The 13,801-nt window shown below is 41.9% G+C and overlaps 1 protein-coding gene and 1 pseudogene across 5 annotated transcripts in view; one reads left to right on the top strand and one right to left on the bottom strand.

Annotated features, from left to right (window-relative positions):
- Positions 1–7,491, bottom strand: part of KLHL32 (kelch like family member 32) — a 132,649-nt gene extending 125,158 nt beyond the window's left edge. For 3 of the 5 annotated variants that reach the window (XM_068937841.1, XM_068937845.1, XM_068937844.1), the window contains exon 1: positions 7,321–7,466. The gene's annotated coding sequence lies outside the window, so the exon portion shown is untranslated. Of the gene's footprint in view, positions 1–7,320 lie in introns of all 5 variants that reach the window. The other 2 variants (XM_068937842.1, XM_068937843.1) reach the window with 1 other exon arrangement.
- On the top strand, positions 6,743–11,694 carry LOC104148902 (kinesin-like protein KIF11; annotated as a pseudogene).
- The last annotated feature ends 2,107 nt before the right edge of the window (positions 11,695–13,801 follow it).

Genomic DNA, 13,801 nt, shown 5'->3' with positions numbered 1-13,801 from the left:
CACCACCATGAACAGTGATGTCAGCACAACAGAAGGGCAATACGCTGCTGCAGGTTCAACAGCCAGCTGAGATGTAGACACATGCCCTATTCTACCAGCTTTACTACATGAGCAGAGCAGGGATGTGGAAAGCTGAAAGTGTTTTGTGTTTTAAACCATCACAAACCACAACTGGTAAGGCAACGGTATCAGAGACCTAGTGCTCTTCACTCATCCAGAAACACTACTAAATCAATGGAAGTTCAACAGTGCAAGAGTTGCTCATAATAACCAGGGACTGTGAATTCATACAGCCTGTTTAGCAGTTCACCTCCCTTTAACATTCCTTAGAGTTGCACTATGCCAGGTTTGGAATCCTACGGAAATATGAACAGCTGCAAGTAGTATACGCTATACTAGCTTTGTACATTACTTGCTCTTGTAATAATGCTCTTCTATCCTTTCTATCCAAAAATCTGTAGCATGGCATGAGACCTATAAAGCACCTAACAGAACAGATATGATCAAAAGGTCTTAAAGAAAATGAGCAACCCCAATAAGATCAAGCAGCATGCTTCAAACTGAGTACGTGCTTGAGGGCCCAATCACAAGAGAGCGTCACACATTAGAAGACCAGTCCTGGCTACAGAAACAGCAATCATGTCAAATTCCAAAATGCAAAGCTCCCATTTCTGTTCTACTTGCATTCTTAATTCTCCTGCTCTTCTCCTGCTTCTAAGTAGATGAAGCATATCCAGTCCTTTATTATTTATATTTCTGTAGCTCTTATGCTTTTGCACTTCTAACAGTGACCTTGTTTGGGGATGAAGCATATAAATGAAAAGTATGAAATTATACAGTGTCATCTCATCATTCCAACTTCCTAAGCACTTTCCCAGTGAACAGTCATATTTTCCTGTATTTCCCAGTCATATTTGCCTGTAAAACTCATCACAGTGCGGTTAAAATACCCTTACAGTCTGAGCATTAGAAGTGGGGCTATGGCATACTCTCCAAGGCACTCTGTACTCCTAATCCACTAGGACCCTGCCAAAAACCAGTTCTTCCTTCCTGTTTGTTTGCCTGGGTTTTCTTCTGAAGGAGAGGAAAAAAAAAAATGGAAGCTGAACTAAGGAATACACCTGACCCACAGCACAGATGCTGTTATCTCACTACAGAGGTTGCATGCTCCAGTTCAACCTATAGCTCTTGATACCTCTACTTAGATCAAAGTCATAGTTCTCTTCTAGAAATGTCACCTCAGTTCTTTTTTCTTGTACACATCTAAAATAAGGCCACTTTGATTGAAATAAGGTTTTCAAAACTAAGTATCATACAACAGATACAAGAAACACCCAAGTGATGCATCCTCTCAAAAAGAGAATCCTTTGATTTGCTATTATTGCTTTAAAGACACCTTTATTTTCAGGTTTGTATTAGAATGGGGGGGGGGGGAGATGGGGAAAATGCATTCAAAGCCTATCTCTGCTTAAAGTTTTAGCTGTTTGGAAAATATGTTTAGTACTAATTTTGGTACTAAGCTTTCAAAAAGAAACTTGAAAAGAATGCATTCTAGATATCCTGATATTACTTTTATAGTTTTATCTGATTTGTCTTGACAAGCCAGGTAGAGTTCCAGTCTAACTGACTAAGAGCAACAGCCCTTTTAACTTTATTTCACCTGAAGTGAACTTTGATGGAAAATGTTTCAGACATAATAAGGCCATAAGCTTGCTCACGTCCACTTGGCAATTCGTAATTAATCTAAGCAATGCTGTTTTTGCTTGATCAATTTTTTTTTTTTTTTTAAATGCATATACGACAAATCAAATCTTATCAGCTCAGCAGAAATCAGCTAGGACCTCAAACGTTCCTAGCTGTGATACCTGCAGAGCAAAAGCCCTCCGTTGTCCAAAGGAGTGATGTTGACAATTTATTTGAAGTGTAACCTTACTGAACAGTGCAATGAAAGACTATTCTATAGGCATAAATGGATTAGAAAAATTGAAGTGTTTAGACTACCAAGGAAAGCACATGCACACTTTAAAGGAATTTCCTAAGTCATCACAACACTCAGGAAAAACATAACAGTAAATTAGGCTATAACACCACCTCCTCTATACTGTTAAAACTACCACTATACATATAAAATCATTCCTGTGGGGAAAAATAAAGACAGATAGTTGCAGAAAAGGACAGCCTTCAGAACAACTGTAACTTCTACATACTGATAGACCAAATTACATTTACAATGTTTTTCCCCATATAAAGCTCATTCTCTACAATTAAAGGTTTTCTTCCACATTAGTATAGTATATTGCTATAGAAATTTTGGCTCAGAACAGATTCTTTATTTACATAATTGCTCAGAGTAGTCACACAACGTAATGAAAAATTATACATATTTTCAAGTATTACTGAAGTTCTGAAAGCCTCTGATTTATTTTGCTCATAACTAAGTATTTGTTGTTTTCACACTAAATAATTCAGTTTTATGGGCAAGACTGATGAGACCAAGTCAATAGCTTCGCAATGGCCTGTATGTAAACAGTTTGAATGGCACTCAGATATTTTTTGGAATGACACTTTTTCATTTCTGAAGCCAACAGAGAGACGTTTTCAAGAGTTAGACATGTATGTATACATACAAAGAGACATCAGTTACTACCCAGCTCCCGCACAGCATTTTTTTGCTTGAGTGATTAAATTCTCCACTGAGTGTGGAGCCCAAAAGATATTCCAGTTCAGCTTACACGTGCAAAACCTCTGCTCTTGAGAAAGGAGGTCAAACATTGCCGATCCACAAAAACTTGGTAAAAGACTTCAACATCACAGCTTAGCTATGTCCAAGTTTCCCATAGTTGAAAGGGCAATTAAAATATAAATCTTCCCCTACTGACAAAATCTTGACAAAACCAAATTTTCCAGTTCTACTCTTGTCTGCTGAGCAATCTGGCCAATAGCACTGAGTTCTCCTCGAGTGCTGGAAATCAAAAAGGCTGTGGCCAAGACTACAGGAGTAGCACCTGCCCAGAACAGGCTGCAGCTCTCTTCTGGCCTACAAAAGATGTTTCCTTCCTACAATTGCCAAGCAGATTCAGGATGGCCAATCCAGGTGGGAACACTCAGAACCAAGAGTTGCAAAGCACTCATGGTCTCCCAGCTTAAACTGCCAAACTCCATCATCATCTTCAAAACTTCCAAACTTCATCACCACTTCACTTTCTCCTCTTGAAACAACCTCCCAGAGTTGTACCCTATTCCTGAAATTTCTTCATGGACTCAGCAGGAATGTCCCTCAACAGACTCCTAAGCAGGTTTCATTTTAGCTTGAAGATAACAATTGCTTAAAGTCTAAAATTTGATCAGAGGCAAATCCAACCCCGGAGTCGGCACAGAAAAAAAAAAAAGTGAAGAGGAAAAAAAGTGAAAAGTATCCGTTTGTTCTTTTGTCTTCGTCAGACATCACAATCTGATAATGAAAATTTCAAAAATCTAACAGAAATCAAATTAGCCAAAGCTTGTAGAACAAAAAACGTAGTTGTCCCTACTTATCTACAAGCAAGCACTCTTTCAAATATGTAAGCAAACAGTAACAGAATTAGTGTCAAACCTCATTTGATCTCATAAAGTGGTCAAAATGTCATCAAAAATCAGAAAGCAAAGAGGTGAAGATTTAGAAAAATTGCTACATAAAGAATCCTAAGATGATTCAAGAAATCAGGGAGACACACTACCAAGATCAGTTAGCAATTTTTTTTTTTGGGGGGGGGGGGGGGGGGGAGGAGGAACAGGAAGACCCTCAGGTTTCTAAAAATGGAATAATTTGCTAGGAAAATTCCTATGATTTTCACCCTCTAGGTACTATTCCTATGACTGGCTCTAAAGGAGCGAGGAATACAATTTCAGAGGCACAGTGGACAGAACAATTAAAAAAAATGCAAACATTAGATTTTTTTTGTCTTTCCCAATCAGTTCTAGAGTAATCTGAAGTCCTCAGAGTACAGAACACATTGAGAAGCGCCATATGAAAATCCAGATGGATGAGAAACATATGGATGATTCCCTATACTAACAAGAACTAAAGTGAGACAACCGCATGTTTACTGTAGGTGAGCATAGTTATAGCATGTAACATTTATGCTTGTTCAGTTGCTTCTGATAACACTGTCTACTGTTCTCCTCTGGGTAATTAAATTAATTTCATTTTTCACTTCATCCAATTCCCATTTCTAGTCCAACTTATAATCATCCTTTTCCTGTACTCGTGTGGCAATAAATTATTGCCATTCTTGGCTATTAAGTCAATCATAGCCTAGACAGCAGAGTCAATCAAAAGCACCACAGTAGTGCCATGGATTTCATACTGAACAGGTTCCTCTTCACTGTGTTGTAGAAACTCATTTCACACTGCCATTAACCACCAATCACCACTTCATCAGAAGTCAGAAGCTTCATTCATCAGTGTCAGAAGCTACACTACACCAATATTTGATTTTTTCAGGTATAAGCAATACATTTCGAATTAAGAAAAAAAATGGCTATTATCACCATCGCCTTTTAAGTGAATATTGAATTTTCTCAGGTCAAATCCAGCTCACCTTATTTCGCAAATACCCAGTGAAAAATAGGCCCACACAAGTCTAGATTTTTATTTGCTACAAATGTTTACATCATATTTTTTTCTTACTAAATTTATTGCTCCTCTTCATACTATGAAAAAAAAAAAAAAAACCCAACTTTTTCTTGATGCTACTCTAATTCTTTCATTTGTTCAAATTCTGAGGCAAATTCATTTAGAGCATGCAGCGAAACACAGACTTTTTAAACAAGAATTGCCATCTTGAACACAGGTTCATGCTCTTCTAACAGAGGAGACAGACTCAAACAAGATTAGAGCTCAGATAGAAGATGTCAGGCAATCCTGGGCTGGTTACCTGAACAAGACTCTCTGCTTTCTGCTCAGGGCTGATTTAAGTTCAGTCGCTTCCAAGCTTGCTTTCAAAAAAACATCCAGTCATTCCAATTTTGGATAGTCATCTTTACTTTCAACATATCACCTGATTTTCTGACAGTCAAGATAATGCTTATTCCAATATTCTTTGCGGTTCATATAACATGCTGATCTATAAAGGTTAAATAGATAACACTCCTATTCTCATGCTAAAATTCCCTTCCTTATAAGCACTTGCTCTCTCTTGGAACTAAGTGTGCAATATACCTGCAAATCTAACTGGATCATTTTTGAAGCAACCCAGATGCCACTTCTTTCTCCTTGTTTCTTTGCTTTGTTTTGAAGAAAGAGAGTATCACTTTGCTCACATCTACCAGCTCAATAGCTGCCCAAAGCTAAATTTTCTCCATACGTGCCAATAGAGGAAGAAATAGAGGACCTTTTGTTGTTCATATACACAATAGATCACCATCCCAATGATAAATAAACACCGTAAGCACAAGAAGATCTTATGCTTGAGAGAGAAGCTAGTACAACCACATTACTTTCAGTGTCCTACTAAAATAAGATCATGTTATTCCATACAGTTTCTCAGACTAACCATACTTACTGTAATACTTCACACATCATAGCTGCAAAGTGCTTTACGAACACTGTCAAATTATTCAGAATCTGAAAAGCACACAAAAGATGAAAGGAGTTCTCCTGGAACATTTTCAATGTTAAGTAAGAATGTCTCTCTTTAATCATTCGCAAATTTGAATAAAACAAAGATCTTACTGAGTAGCTACATATCACTAGATTTTTAAGCATTTGTGGTAACCATATTATTTGTTCAGTGCATCATTGCATTTACTTAAGGTTTAGTTAAATAATAGACTTGAGTTTTCAGATAAAAACCTCTAACCGATTGTTGAACATCCCATGGAGGCCTTGCCCACAGCAACTGCTTCGTACCAGCAGATATCACAATAAATACGAAGCAGCAAGGTTACAGTAGATCCCCCATGTGCTACAGTTAGCAGGATTCTGACCCCTGGGTCTAATCCTGATCTTTTGATGACTAAAGGAATGTTGTCATTAGCATTTACGCAAGTAAGACTAACCCCAGTGTCCTTCTGAAACATTTCTAAGATATCCTCTTCCCCCCACCACCACAAAAACAGATTAATTCATAACAAGCTAAAAACCTATTAATGCTGATCTTGCCAAGATCAATGCCTGTAGTTTATCCCTCTGTTCTTATTTTAAACTGTAGCTCTATTTCTTCCACATTTTATTGTATGGTGCCAAGCATACTGCTTCTCAGTGTTTTTGCACACGCAGGCTATGTCTATCGATTGTCTGTGGGACCCTGCTGCGGACCATGCAGCCAACCCGGTAGCTCTGCAGGCTGCGTTCACCCTCCAGCGATGTCCACGGCAGACTTGCAGCAATGAGCCGTCTGCAACCTGCAGCATCGGAGGAACTCATGCATTTTGGTAGAAGTGTTCCGGATTCAGCAAATAGGAAATTTATTAGTGCAGCTGAGAGCCAAATCTTTCCCCTCTCTGACCTATGTATTTAACCACCTGGGTAGTACCTTTGAAATCCCTGGGATTGCACATTCAATCTTCCAGCAATTCAAGAGCTGAAAGGGAGTCCAGCTCCCTTTTCGAGGTGGGGGATTTGCCATACTAAAATACTACAAAGGAGCAAAAAGCTTGTTTTTGTCACTCCACAGGGGAGCATACAGTCTAGATACGAGAAAAGAACCGCTCTACTAAGTAAAGAGATGCATTTTCGTGCCGCGTAGAGACAAGCAGAGCCATGTTTTACGAAACAGCAACAAACCAGCCAGCCGGAGACACGCAGCGCTCCTGTCGAGGCGAGAGCGACATCTCCGCGCGGCCCCGCAGGGAAGGCGCGCGCAGCGGCGCCGGCGGGCTCGGGACGCCCTCGGCGCCCCAGACCCCCCCCCCAACCACCCCCCCCATCCCAGCTCCGGTTCATCCTCCCCGCCTGGCCGCGTCCTGCCCCGAAGTTAAACTAACCCGAGACCGGGACGCGGCGGGACCGCCGCCTCCCGCCCTGCCGCTGAGGCGGCCGCCGGCCGTTAGGCGGCCCGTTACCCTGGGACGCCCCAAGGGTCGGCGCTGCCGTTTGAATCGTCTCCGTGGCAACGCGGCAACGCAGCCCCCCCCTCCCCTTCCCGCCGGCCCAGAGGCGGCTTCGGCGAAGTCTCCACCGAGAGACCCGGGCGGCCACGCGGGCGGGCCGCGGCCGCGACAACGGCCAGCACCTGGCGGCGGCCGCCACCGCCGGCCGCGGCTCGCCCTGCCCCCGGCTCGCCCAGCCGCCGAGGCCACCTCGTCCCGGTTAGGTAACCGGGGCGGCGGCTCGCTCACCTCGCGGCGGGCGCTGGGCCGCCCGTGCGCGCCGCGGCGGCGCCGCCTTCCAGCCCGCTCCCGCGGCGGTAGGGAAGGAACAAGCCGCAGGGAAAGGACCGCCGCGCCACAGACCCGCCAGCCCGGCTCCGCGGCTCCCTCTGCTCGGGGGGAGCGTCCCTACCCTTCCCCGCCCCGCTCCGCCCCGCCCCGCCCAGTGCGCAGCGGCGGCCCGGGAGCCCCCGCAAAGCCCGGCGCGGACGGGCTGCACCTGCTGGAGGAGGAGCCGGGCGGCGGCGGCGGGTCCCCGCCGCCCCCGAGGCCTCCGCCGAGGGCGCTGCCGGGGCGCCCAGCGGGCTCGGCCTCCCGCCGCCCTCGGCTGTCGGGCCGGGGAGGCCTGCGCCAGCCCTGGAGAGGGCGACAAGTTGGCAAGCGGAGCAGCTGCGGAGAAGCTCTGCTGGCCGCCGAGGCCGTGCCTCCCCCCGGGGGAGCAAGGGGGCTGTCAGCCAGGCAGGGGGTGGGGAGGAGGATTTGGGGGACAAGAAGTCAGGCTGAAGAAAGAAAAGAAGGGCAGACACCCAGCAGGGTGAGGGCCCTGGGGGCTATATTTAAGATTTTAAAGCATCTATCTGCTTCAAGGGCTATTAAGGGCTTTGATGTGGCTTTTTTTAAATCGTACTGCAAGAGTGAGGAGGGAGACCTCTCCGAGACGAAAACTGCTGCATAATGACATGCTGGAACGCTGAATTTCCCAGATGATGTCTTTGGAAGGACACGATATTACCAGCCTTTGCAATGAAGCTCAGTAACACCCAGCGCTTTTCTCTCAACCTGGCCTCCCCAGACTATAAGGGTGATGTGAGCGCTTCTTTTGCCCCACAGCCCAGCAGATCTCATGGTTGTGAAGAACATTCAGGTTCACGCTGTAAGTTCAAAAAGCCAGGAAAGAATTAAAACAATAAATTCAATCATTATTAAGCCACTCACATAACTGAGCAACATTGGACATTGCTTTAAAATATAAGAGCAAATACTATCTTGAGAATTGTTTGGAGCAGCTCTAGCTTCGAGCAGAGTCCATGTTCTCTTACTGGACTTTTTGAAAGACTTTTAGGAGTCAGTTCCTGTCTTCTGATCTGTATAGTTAATATAAAAACAATAGATTCCAAAAATCTCTGCCTTCATCTCCAATGTACTTTTATATTATATTTTAAATACATGTTGCATTAGAGGAGTTCAAGCCTTTTTCAGGTGACAAAGCCCAAAACATTTTTCAGACAGCGAGGGACTTTAGTTAAGCCTACTGACAGATGAGTTGTTTTACTTTAAGGTGTCCATGAAAGGCATTTAAAAATGCTACAGTTCTTCATCTGCAGAGTGGATATGGAAAACTAGACGGTTAGTTCAGAGGGTGTACAACACAAGATGCTGTATATAATGCATTTTGTGTAGTAATGCAAATCTTCTCCAAGTCAAGTTTCAAGCAGATTGGTACTGATGCAGTGCAATACTAGCCAGAGACACCTAATCAAGTTTCAAAACAAAAGCATGAAGACAAGCTATACTCAAGTTAATTACCACTGCTTCTGTCAGGACCAGTTAACTCATGCAACACGACACTGTTGTGGCTATATTACTTCTTCTTGCAGGGCTATTTTGATCACTGTTAGCTTAAGTAGGCCCACATCTTGCTGCATTACACAGTGTGGACATGACAAGGGAAGCGCTATGCTCAGTTTTGAGCTGCTGTAACCAGAAACTAAGCAAGAACTGGAGCGTGGAGCTGTAGGAAGCATAGCGCCAGCAGTTGAGGTGAGTGCGTGCAAGGACCAGGCAGTTGGCAGGAGCCTGAGGGGCTGCAAGAGCAACACAGGACACAACACTTCACGTCTCCCCCAGCAAACTCACACGGAAGCCCAATATAGCTTCCCTGAGCTGCCAGAGTGGCGGCAGCACTAAGGAGGAGAAGGGCAAGAACGTCTAGGTTTTAATAACCCCAGGTTGATGGTTTTAATAACTCAGCACATAAAGCAAACTCCTAAGCTGTTATAGTCTGTCATCAAGCAAGAAAAGAAGTTAGTGTCCATACTGGAGGACTTACAGACAAGATATCAAGAAAGAGTTACATGTTTGATGTGGTTTCTGGAGCTCAGGCAAAGCAGATTGCTATATGCATGAGTGTTGTGTGTCCCATTTAAGATGAATTTATTATGGATTACAACTGTACAGTGTTTATGGTCAAACTGGTACTGGGCAGACCTTCACAACAGAAGGGGAGCAGTCATTCAGTGAAGAACATTATTGCAAAGAGGATCCAGTAGCAGGTATAATACCCCATTATATCAAATATTTGAAAAACTCACAGAGAATGATACTGGATTTTCTGTGCAAGTCCTTCTTCTGGAAATCTATAACGAATAACTTTTTGATCTTCTGAATCCTAGCCCCGATGCTGGAGGAAGACTGCAGATGTTTCATGATCCTTGAAACAAGAGAGGTGTGAATAATAAAGGCTTGAAAGAAATAACTGTACATAACAAAAAATAAGTCTATCAAATCTTGGAAAGGGCTACAGAAGAAAGAACTACTGCAGCTACTTATATGAATGAATATTCCAGCCATTCCCACTCTTGTTTTTGAGGTGAAAAAAACCCCACAATAGATGGAGAAGAGCTTATTAAAATTGGGAAGCTAAACTCGGTTGATATTGCAGGAAGTGAAAATATTGTCAGTCTAGGGCAGCTGACAAAAGAGCTCATGAAGCTGGAAATATCGCTAGTCTGTTCTGACTCCAGGAAAAATTAGTATTGCTCTTTTGGAAAGATACAGAGAATCTAAACTCACAAGAATCCTTCAAGACTCTTTAAGAGGACAAAAAAAAAAAATCAACAATTGCGACAGTTTCTGCTCCATCTATAAATCTTGAGGAAACACCGGCATATATCCACAGAGCAAAGAACATACTGAACAAACCTGAAGTTCACCAGAAGCTGACAAAAAGAACTGTTATTAAGGAATATGCTGAAGAAATGGAGCATCTGAACTGAGACTTTGCTGCTGCATGAGAAGCAAATGGACTCTGTATTTCCCTTGAAAATTAATGAAGCCCTTAATGGAAAGCTGACAGCTGAGGAAGAACAAATTGCAGAGTATGCTGACATTATCAGTGCCATGGAGGAAGAAGAGAATCACTAGAGAAGAGAAAAGAGGAAGAGGAGAAGAGGAAAAGAATCACTAAACCACTCACAATTAATAAAAAAGACATCTACAAATCAAGCAGAAAGAAATGGAAGAAACACAGAAAGATCTGCTAAAAAGCCCAAGTTCAGCTGGTTGAGGTTCATATATGCTTTCAGTTTTGGAAAGCACTGAAGAAAAAAATCATGGCATAGCTAGCAAGTTGCTTAGTACTGTTCACACAAAAGATATATCTGGTCTCCATGTGAAACTGGATTGTCCAAATACATCTGCAGGAGAAACAAATGTTCTGTTCAACAGAATACAAGATTCAATTAGTAAGAACAATTTGAAGCAGGAATAGTTGCTGTCATCTTACACAAATTTTATAGGTGACCTCCTATCCACCAGTTCTTTGGCAGGTAATATCCTTGTCTTTTACCTCTGTTAAAGAACTGGAACCTGAAGTTTCTTATATGTCTTAAAAAATACTACATCACAGAACTGTCATTTGATAGTAAAGCGGAGCTTCTGAGGTTGATTAAGGACCATACATCTGGACTAGGAAGAGCATTAGATAGCTTTATACCAATGGTGGAAATTTTTCTTCAGGCTAAACTGTCAGTTTCAGAATAAGATAAGGAATATTCTGCAGTGGCTGATAAGATGGAGGCCCATAAAAAGGAAATGAATAATTCCTTTGGAGATATCTGTCTCACTCTGAAAAAAAAAATCACAAGAAGCAGCCAGTGTTTTTGCTCTGCTTCAGAATGATTGCAAGAATTTAAAAGTGGAAGTGACGAGGCTTGCGCATGCAAGGAGGACTGCTGAATTAGTGCCTCCACTGCAAAGTCAGCTGGACCTGATGGTTCAGGGGACTCAGAAGAACTCACCCGGTGTACTGGCAAAAAAAATGGGATTTTGAAGACCACCATCACTGCTATGCAAGAAAACGTTCACCTGAAAACTACAGACCTAACCAACAGTACAACTTCTAACCACAACAAGTTTATTGTGTCTCTAGATAATTTCTCTCCAGAACTCAGAGGCATAAGTAGTGAAAAAAAGAAAATGCTGGAGGAATCCACTAGCCGCTGTCAGCAAATTCTCACAAATCTCACAAACGTGTCTCAGGATACTCATAAATGGAGTGAATTTATAACTGCTGAGGTAGTCAGCTATACTGATCAGCAGCTGTCCTCCTTCAGCAGTGAGTAACAACTTCATTTTTTTCAAAAGGAAACTGAAGGTTTACGGTTGAGGTGGATATTTTGGATTGTGTATCTTGTTCTGCATTAAGTTGCATAGATGTGGTCTGGCACTGTGAGTAAATCCTATATCAGACTATTGTCTATCAATAATACAAACACTGTTTTGTGTCTAAAGACACTTAACATATTTCTGGCACTAAAATGAGCTAACTGACAATTTTTAAAGCTTTGGAAGTCACCCATGAGAGCTATGAACCAACAGCTTATAGTGACCTTAAAGAAAGAAAATGTCATGTTGCTGCCAGCCATGTTCGGACTCGCCTCATCCATGCTCTCATTTAGAGGCCTTACATGAAAGGCCATGCTAAAAAAGGAATCTGCTTATTGATTTCCAGTATGTGCTCACTAAAAGGCAGTCAATAAGTAAGAACTTATTCAAAGAGTAGAATTGTGCTACGGCTATTGGAAGCTGGTAGGCAGACAACAAGCAGTTCTGTATGACAACAGGGAAATAGAATGGATTTATTTATTAGATCTTACTTCTCTCAAGAACAGTAGTGAATTGCAGTCTGTGGCATTTACAAAGTGCCCGACTGCTAAAGACATAGAAAAATTATCCCTAAATCTATATAAATTTAATATAGATAGATAGATTTTCTGTCTTTAACAGTCATGCACTTTAACTTGTCAGGCTCTTTTGTTATATATATATATAAAAAAGCTTATATTGCTACACATATACTCCCTTAGATTTTTTTTTATAAGTCTGACTTCACAGATTGGCATCAGTGTAATTTTTCAGTCACTATAACATATGGCAGTCTTCCCTACTGCCAAAACATGGCCATGTTTCAGCCACAGGGTAGAGCTGAGCTGAACTTAAAACTGAGACTGTTTTCAAACATACATTCAGAATTTTATTTTTCCTCTTCTGACACCATAATGGAAAAGTAAATGCAAAATTCCATCTCTGTGCTCTTACTGGAAGTTCTACAAACACTGCAGTGCCTGGTTACTGATAGTAGAAAAAGAGGAGTTTTACCCAGAGGTGCTAGCAAGTGTTTTTTCCTTGGAGCTTTTTAAAAACATCTAAAATGCCAAACAGTCACTATCTGAGGACATACATCACTCAGCTATCCATACTGAAAACTTTTCATTTCAGATCCCAGCATGGATTTGCAAGATTCTGAACCTTACTGTGATTTATGGTAAGTTTTTCACAAAACCACAAGTTATTGCAATCTCTGTTCTTGTGCAATCAATAATTCAGTAAACCTTTTCTTCTCAGAGGCTCTTTACAACTTACCCACACATAATCCATCATTTTCCTCTTAGAATGCTCTTCCTGACTTGCAAAGCCGCCTGTAAACCTGTTGTACTAGCATGTGTTATCTCAACGTTTCGAAAATTAGCTAGAGAAATCCTAGTTATGTTTGGAAAAAGTACAGCAAGTACCACTATTTTGAGTAAAATGATAAAAATACTGAACACTACACTAAGGTCTGAGCAGTTTGCTCAGCTGAGCATTTCTCATATTACACTGTGGTACCACAGGCATATAAAGCAATTAAATAGAAGAAAGTCTGGCATAAAAAAAAAGTATGAAAAATTGCTATCCACAATACTTGTTCTCCAAGCTCGTAACTAGAGCTAGAAGAAAACCCATAAGCACATGGGTGCAGTAAAACAGGCACCTCAGTTCTGCTTATTGGATAGAGCTGAAAAACACCAATTCCATGGCAGTACCTGCTGAAAAGCAGCTCAGTGGCCAAAAGTAAAATAGGTAAGGGAGAAACTATTCCCTTCTCTGTAGTAGATATATAAATAGCAGTGTTAACTGTAATATTGGAGTTATCTAGATTACTGCTTTGACCTGGTTCTTTCATTTGGAACAGATTTAGTCAGATGAGATGGCATTCCTTATAGGAAAAAGGAAGCCTCCAGATGGGTAGCGGGGTGGATAAGGTCCAGCTTTGAACTTTGCAATGCCTTCTCTGCTATGCATGGTATTCTGAATATACTTCTAGATGCAGCACTTAACATTTACATAAAGGAAGAAGAAAGGGAAAGTCAGGGAACTTATAAAAAGAGTTTGCTGAGCAACCCATGTAGCA

Source organism: Struthio camelus, chromosome 3 (genome assembly GCF_040807025.1).
Source record: "Struthio camelus isolate bStrCam1 chromosome 3, bStrCam1.hap1, whole genome shotgun sequence".
Lineage (NCBI taxonomy): Eukaryota > Metazoa > Chordata > Aves > Struthioniformes > Struthionidae > Struthio > Struthio camelus.
Note: the sequence above shows the minus strand (reverse complement) of the source record. Positions and strands in the feature narration are given on the sequence as shown.